Raw genomic sequence first — 6980 nt, 5'->3', positions numbered from 1 at the left:
AGAGAGATGGGGGGGGGGGGTCACTCTACTTTGGTGAGAGAGAGATGGGGGGAGGGGTCACTCTACTTTGGTGAGAGAGAGATGGGGGGGGGGGTCACTCTACTTTGGTGAGAGAGAGATGGGGGGGGGGGGTCACTCTACTTTGGTGAGAGAGAGATGGGGGGAGGGGTCACTCTACTTTGGTGAGAGAGAGAAAGATGGACTCGTGAAGGCGCACGCACAGGCCCCCGTGCTGTCGCCGATCCAGGCGCCCTCCCCAAGCCGTTGCGTGGTCGTGGGGTCGTCCCGGCGGCCAGGAGATGTTTCACTTCCTCGCCCGGTATAGCAGGAGGTCGTGGGGTCGTCTCGGCGGCCAGGAGATGTTTCACTTCCTCGCCCGCATTAGCAGGAGGTCGTGGGGTCGACCCCGACCCTGACGATGCCTGCTTGTTGGATATTTTGAGTTTGCGTGTTCTCCCGCGTTTCCCTTGTACATTTAGAAACGTGCGTTTAGACGCAGCGGTGGGGAACCGTTTTCTGCCAAGGGCCATTTGGATATTTATAACATCATACAAAATGATCAACTTAAAAATTAGCCTGTTATATTTGGTCAAACGTTTAATTAACTCACCCCTAATTCGATGGCTGGAACTGCTTCTCTTCGGTGAGGCGTGTGATGTTAGCTGGTATTGACGATATGCTACTCGCAACTGCTTTTCCAGGTTTGCTCCTAGATTTATTGAATTTCGAGTCCCGCCTGCGGTTGCCTTGGCAGGGCCACACCAACTGATTTCGCGAGCCTTGTACGTTCCCCACCCCTGGTTTAGAATGTTTGGTTGCTGCTGTCAATGTCCACGCGAGCTATATAGTTTGTGGCCAGGTCGCTTCTGCAAACGAGCCGTGTCGCTCACGAAGCGCTAGCTGGTAAAATAAAAAAAAACATGTTTAGTTTAGAGAGTGGGAGTTACTTGGTCTAACTGCATCGCGCTGGTCTGTCGGGGTTGTGCAAAGGCAGGCGAAGCATTGACGTGGGAGCATATAAGTACGGTACAATTAATTTTGCTGCCCGCAGTGTATTCCCCGCAGCCGCCTACGACAACGTGGTGTACGTGTGTGATGTTGTTGTTGTTTGTTGAACTTCTTTTGCACCGTGCGTAGCCTACCGTGACATCAAGTCAGAGGTGCGTGGTGACTTTGCACGCGAAGCGCTATCCAGGCTCAGCCTGAAATAACTTTTGAGATCCGACGAGATTCGGGTGCGTTCCAGGTGATGTTTCTTGACAAAGGCCATTGTGTAACCACAACAATGATACTACAGTCCTGTAAACAACAGTGCACTTTGTTTAGAAGTGCGTCACTAAAGTGTCGGGTGCGCTCTCTACAGGACGGTCCCTGCATTCGGATGTTTGGCTAATTCCATCGGATGTGTGCTCTCAGCGAAAAGCCAAAGCGAATGAAAAGCCACTCACAACACCGCACAGATAGGATGAGGAATCCATTGCTGTACTGCCATCTCCACACAGACCTCGTAGGGCCCAAACCCACAACAACTGGCAGGCCGTCTCCCATTCGAGTGCTAAACCAGGCTCGTCCATGCTTAGCTTCCGAGAGTAATTTGTACAGAAGTATAGCAGCAGCATTGTGCACTGGCCGCTTTTGTTTGGCTGAGCCTCAGGCTTTCTCCAATGAGCTGAAAGCCGCTTTGTGACTGGTAAATAATACAGGGCGCGCTTCATATCCAGCTTTCTTGTTGTTATTTTTAGCAACGCAGCAATAAAGCGAGGTTATAATATGCACGTACGAACAAAACACAACTTGCACTTCTTCTCAACGACATTGTGACGACGCATCTTCATCACGAGATGCGCCAACGTCGGTGAGAGAGAGAGGGAGCGGAAGGGGTCACCGCGTGCGCGGCGGCTGCTCCGTACGATCCTCGCCCCGCCGCGCAGCCTCCTCGCCGGTGGCCCTTCCATCTCAAAGCAGCGGACAGTGATCGAGCACACAAAGCGCCTTGTGTGCACGAGCGTGTGTGTGTGTGCGTGTCTGTGTGTGCGCGTGTTTGTGTCTGTGTGTGCGTGTCTGTGTGTGCACGAGCGTGTGTGCGTGTCTGTGTGCACGACCGTGTGTGTGTGTGTGCGTGTGTCTGTGTGTGCGTGTGTCTGTGTGCACGAGTCTGTGTGTGCGTGTCTCTGTGTGTGCGTGGGGAGGGGAGGGGAGCGTTAGTGTAGTGGGTTAGCGCTACGCCGCGCTACGAACCCGGCCATCCGGGTTCGATTCCTGCTCACGGTCACCAACACCGGTGACGATTATCTGAAGCGGTACCTGGGCCTCCCTCTAGGTTGACTCAGCCTCAAATTAGTACCTAGGTTGACAAAGGCGGCTGGGCATGGTGTTGGCCACCCACCCCCTCGTGTGTGCCGTGCCGGTCTTCATAGGTACTCGCTAACGGCACATGCCCCAACAGTCTGTTGAGGCTATACGGGGGTTATTTGCCTGTGTCTCTTAACTCAATCCCCGGCGTTAAACATTGCGCCGACGAATGTGAGACTCTTTTCTCATTATCAGACACTGAGCCCCCCCTACTGGAGGGAGCGGCGTGTGAATGGATGTGTCTTCTCTGAGGCCAGCAGCACGTCTGCGCCATGCGCCCAAATGCGCGCCCCGTCACAGCGCGTACCGAGGTTGCTTTTGTCGGTGCTGCTGGTGCCAGGGGGAATACAACAGACTCCCAATTCATTGATCTGCACGTTTGGAAAATGTTCATGCATTGGCTTCATGTGGATTGCGATTGAAAGGTACTGCTACGGACATCACCCCTCAGTTATAAAGTAATGCATCGTCAGCTGACGTGTGTCACAGGGTCGATGTTCCGAGCAATGACCCTTTTTCAGGTATGCTTATGTGCATCTCGCCATCGATATGGCGTGTGTTGTGTCAAGGGCTGATTTTGGGGGGAGGATCCATTTGGCAACCTCTCGTATTTAATTTAGTGACATGAATGCGGCGCATTTATAATAGCATAGAGGTCCCATTTTTATAGATGGTTTAATTTGCTTTTATTATCGGTTAACACATGAGGGCGGTCTGAAGATAATACTACATTACAGTGCAGCCACATCTGTCAATCAACTGCCAGATGAATGCCTCCCCAAGCCATGCTGGTGATGGGGATGTCTGACCATACTTCACCACACCGGTTGGTCGACTCGTGCACTCGATTCGCCCCCTTTTTCACCGACCACAGCTGGACACAGCTGGACATATTTCTCAGGCAGCCTCCACCGTGCACTTCGCTGCGATAAAAGGTCAACTGCAACACCGGTACCGGGTCTCGACACAAGTCGAGGACACAGACGCCAATTTCCAGGCCGTCCGGGTAAATCCTGAACTGTGTGGGTTGGTGAATGGGGGGGGGGGGGACCAGGCCTATGTATGTGTCTCTCTCGATGTATCTCTGTGTTATCTCTCTCTGCTTGAATGTCTGTCTATATGTCTCCGGTTCTGTGTTTTATCTCTCTCTCAAATTTTGCATTCTCTGGAAGAACGTAATCAACCAGGTAGGGTGTTGACTGTTATGTTAGCCAACTCTCTGTGTTGCATTGCATTATATTTCTAAGTATAATAGGTCTGTTTTTTCTTTCATTTATACCCGATGATGATTGCTTGTGTTGCAATCGAAACGTCGTATGCAATTATTTGATTCATTATTTTCTCTTTATACGCGACTTTACCGAAAGAACCAAAGAGTAAGGCCAGGACGGGTTCACAGTTCAGTCACCGTCCAAGCCTGCTCTGGCTGTGAATACAACTCACGTGGCTGGGCTCAGCACGCGGTGCGCCAGCCACACGAAGACCTGGGCCAGGTGAGAGCAGACGCGGAGCGACACAAAGACAAAGATCCCCCCCCCGCGTGGCCTGTAACAGACTGTGGGGGCAAGTGCTGCTAGCGAGTAGCACCTATGAAGCCCGGCACGACACACGAGGGGGTGGGTGGCCAGCACCACGCCCGGTCGCCTTTGTCTCCCTCGTGGCGATGTTTACACACCGTGCCCAGGACCAGGTTTAGATAACACTGGTCAACACACTTTTTCTGGCATAATGTATTCCAACGGTCTTAATGTAATTTTGGGGTGCTGATTCCAAATCTGGCATCAGGTTTTTGAGATATCAAATATTGCATTTTCAATAAAAACTGCAGAAAAAAAATATTAAATAAATGTGGATATCTACATAAAATTATATTTTAAACACACTATCCTAAAAATACAGCACCATATTTTAACACTAAAGCAGTCACTGACTCGCAACAACTTGCAATCATAAGTGACAGAGTTTATTTCGGGTAAATCAATGAAAATGGGGTATGCCGATAGCATAAAAATGAGATGTGATAGAGCAAATCTGAGATCAGATTTGGAATCAGCACCCTGAAATTAGTCTAAAACAGCTGCCAAAGTCCAGGCCAGAAAAAAAATGTTTTTTTTTGTTGACCAGTGTAATCGCCACCGGGTTGGCCGAGAGCGGGAATCGAACTCAGGTCGCCAGGTTCGTATCGCAGCGCTAACGGCTGCACCACCGCTCCCCACACGTGACCCTGACCACTTTCTGCAAGGGGCACGAGCCACTTGCTCCAATCGCTCCACACACACAGCACGTCGACATCAGAGGTGAGGCATTCTAAAGGAGGATCGCTCATGAAAGCCAGTGTGTGTGAAGAAGAACAAGTCGTGTCACTGATTCTTATGTTTTACGGAAAATATACCTTCCTAGAAATACTCTGGGTATCTGGGTTAGATTATCATCTGAACTCAGTTTGCAAAACAAAGCCTTACAAGGAAATCCTAACGAAAAAGCTGTTTTACAAAAATGGATCTTGCTTTTCTGGAACGACTCGTTATCACCCGACGTTGTTGACCCACAAGGCCTCGTGCCTCCACCGTCTTGTGTCAACATCCCAGAAGCAGGCGCAGCGAGGCAGATGTCGACTTCGACTTCTCTGCGTGGCATCTGCAGCGTGCGGCCTCTCCTCGACAGCTGCCGCATGGAGAGCACGAGCCCTCGACACACACCATGGAGCCATTCAGTGTCACGTGTGAGAATTGCACGTACGTGTGTGCGTATGTATATGTAGGTGCTCGCTAACAGCACTCGCCCCAACAGTCTGTTAAGGCTGCACGGGGAATCTTTGTCTTTGTATGGAGGCAGAGGGGAGCGGTGGTGCAGCGGTTAGCGCTACGCTGCGCTACGAACCCGGCGACCCGAGTTCGATTCCCGCTCACGGCCACTAACACCGGTGACGATTATCTTAACCGGGTCCTGGGCCTCCCCTAGGTCGACTCAGCCTCAAATGAGTACCTGGTGCGCTGTGTAGTAAACATCGCCACTGGGGAGACAAAGGCGGCCGGACGTGGTTGCTGGCCACCCCCAACCCACCCCCTCGTGTGCCGTTCCTGCCTTCATAGGTGCTCGCTAACAGCACTTGCCCCAACATTCTGTTAAGGTTACACGGGGGATCGTGTCTTTGTATGTATATAGGTTGAACTTCTTTCGCACCGTACTTAGCCAATCGTGGCTAATCGGAGGTGCGGGGAAAGGCCAACAAACTAAACACAACAAGAAGCAGTTCTCAATAAATCAGTTTCCAATTGAGATTAATGGTACTACACCCATAATCGCTGTGGGCTGTTTGGCATATTGTCGGTAGTAAGTAAATGTATTATCTGACCAAAGGCTGTCTATTTATGAATAAACGTAATACTTTTTGTTCATCAGCTTGTGTAGTAGGCCTTCCACACAAATCTGCACGGAAGCACGGATGTATCCTGTTATCGGCGCAGCAAAAGTGTGGATCGCGCGCACGTAACTTCTGGGTCATTGTCGGGCTCCCTCGATGTTTATTGACGGACATCACGATGCGGACGGAGACAACGTTGAAGCTGACAACGTGAAGGATGACAACGTGAAGGTGACTGACCTCCACGGGTCAGTCAACCTCTGCCTCTCCCTCCTGTGCCCAACAGGAGGCGCACCCAAGTCGCGGGACGTCCCACGATGAAGTCTCTCTCTCTCTGCTCACGGTCCTCGATCGTCAAGGCGGACAGACTGGATTGTTTTGCCTCGACTGGTTGCTTCACATCAAAGTTGAGATCGCAATCTGAGATGGTCAACAAACGAGGCGTTGACCTTACAAGTGCCGAAGCGAGTGCGTCATGCGATGGAGACCTACAACAGCCTGCCGGTGACGAGCTCACGGCAGCGACGAATAAGCGACTGTCCATGTCCTCTGGCCGCAATGGACGTTGATGCCTTGCGAGGAGGATGGCGATGCATGGCCGATACCGCCTGCGTAGGGAGAATAATCCTGGGCGCGACGATCGCCAATCTCAAGCCATTGTCCCGCATGGGAACGCCACTTGCACTGCGCGCTTTGGTCAGACGTTCATACGTGTGTGTGTGTACACGCAGGCCACTTCGTGAACCAAGTCCATCGGCTCACTCACCAGCCTCAACAAGGCCAGTCGAAACGTTGCCGTACGATGGGAGAAGAACTCCACCACTACCACTCCCCAACTCCACCACCACCACCACTCCCCCACTCCACCACCACCACTCCCCAACTCTCCCACTCCACCACCACCACTCCCCCACTCCACCACCACCACCACTCCCCCACTCCACCACCACCACTCCCCCACCACCACCACAGAGCAGCCCCGTGTGCGTGCGCTGGGTGGAGCCCACTCGGGGTGCGGAGGACGCCACCCGAGGATGTTGGCTCACCAGGCCACGGAAACCCTTGAACGAGAAGTCCCCAAAGATGACCGCAAATCAAAGTCACAAACGAGACTGGTTTTGTTGTTGTTGTTGTTGACATGATCCGTCCTGAATAATGGAGGAGTCTGAGCGCGGCTCCATAGGTGACCGCTTTAAACATCTCAAGATGACGACTTCGCATTCCAAAACGTGTTTCAGCAGAAGCGGATCCCGGCATGCAAGAT

This window comes from Lampetra fluviatilis, chromosome 35 (assembly GCF_964198595.1).
Source record: "Lampetra fluviatilis chromosome 35, kcLamFluv1.1, whole genome shotgun sequence".
NCBI lineage: Eukaryota > Metazoa > Chordata > Hyperoartia > Petromyzontiformes > Petromyzontidae > Lampetra > Lampetra fluviatilis.
This window is presented reverse-complemented; position numbering follows the sequence as displayed.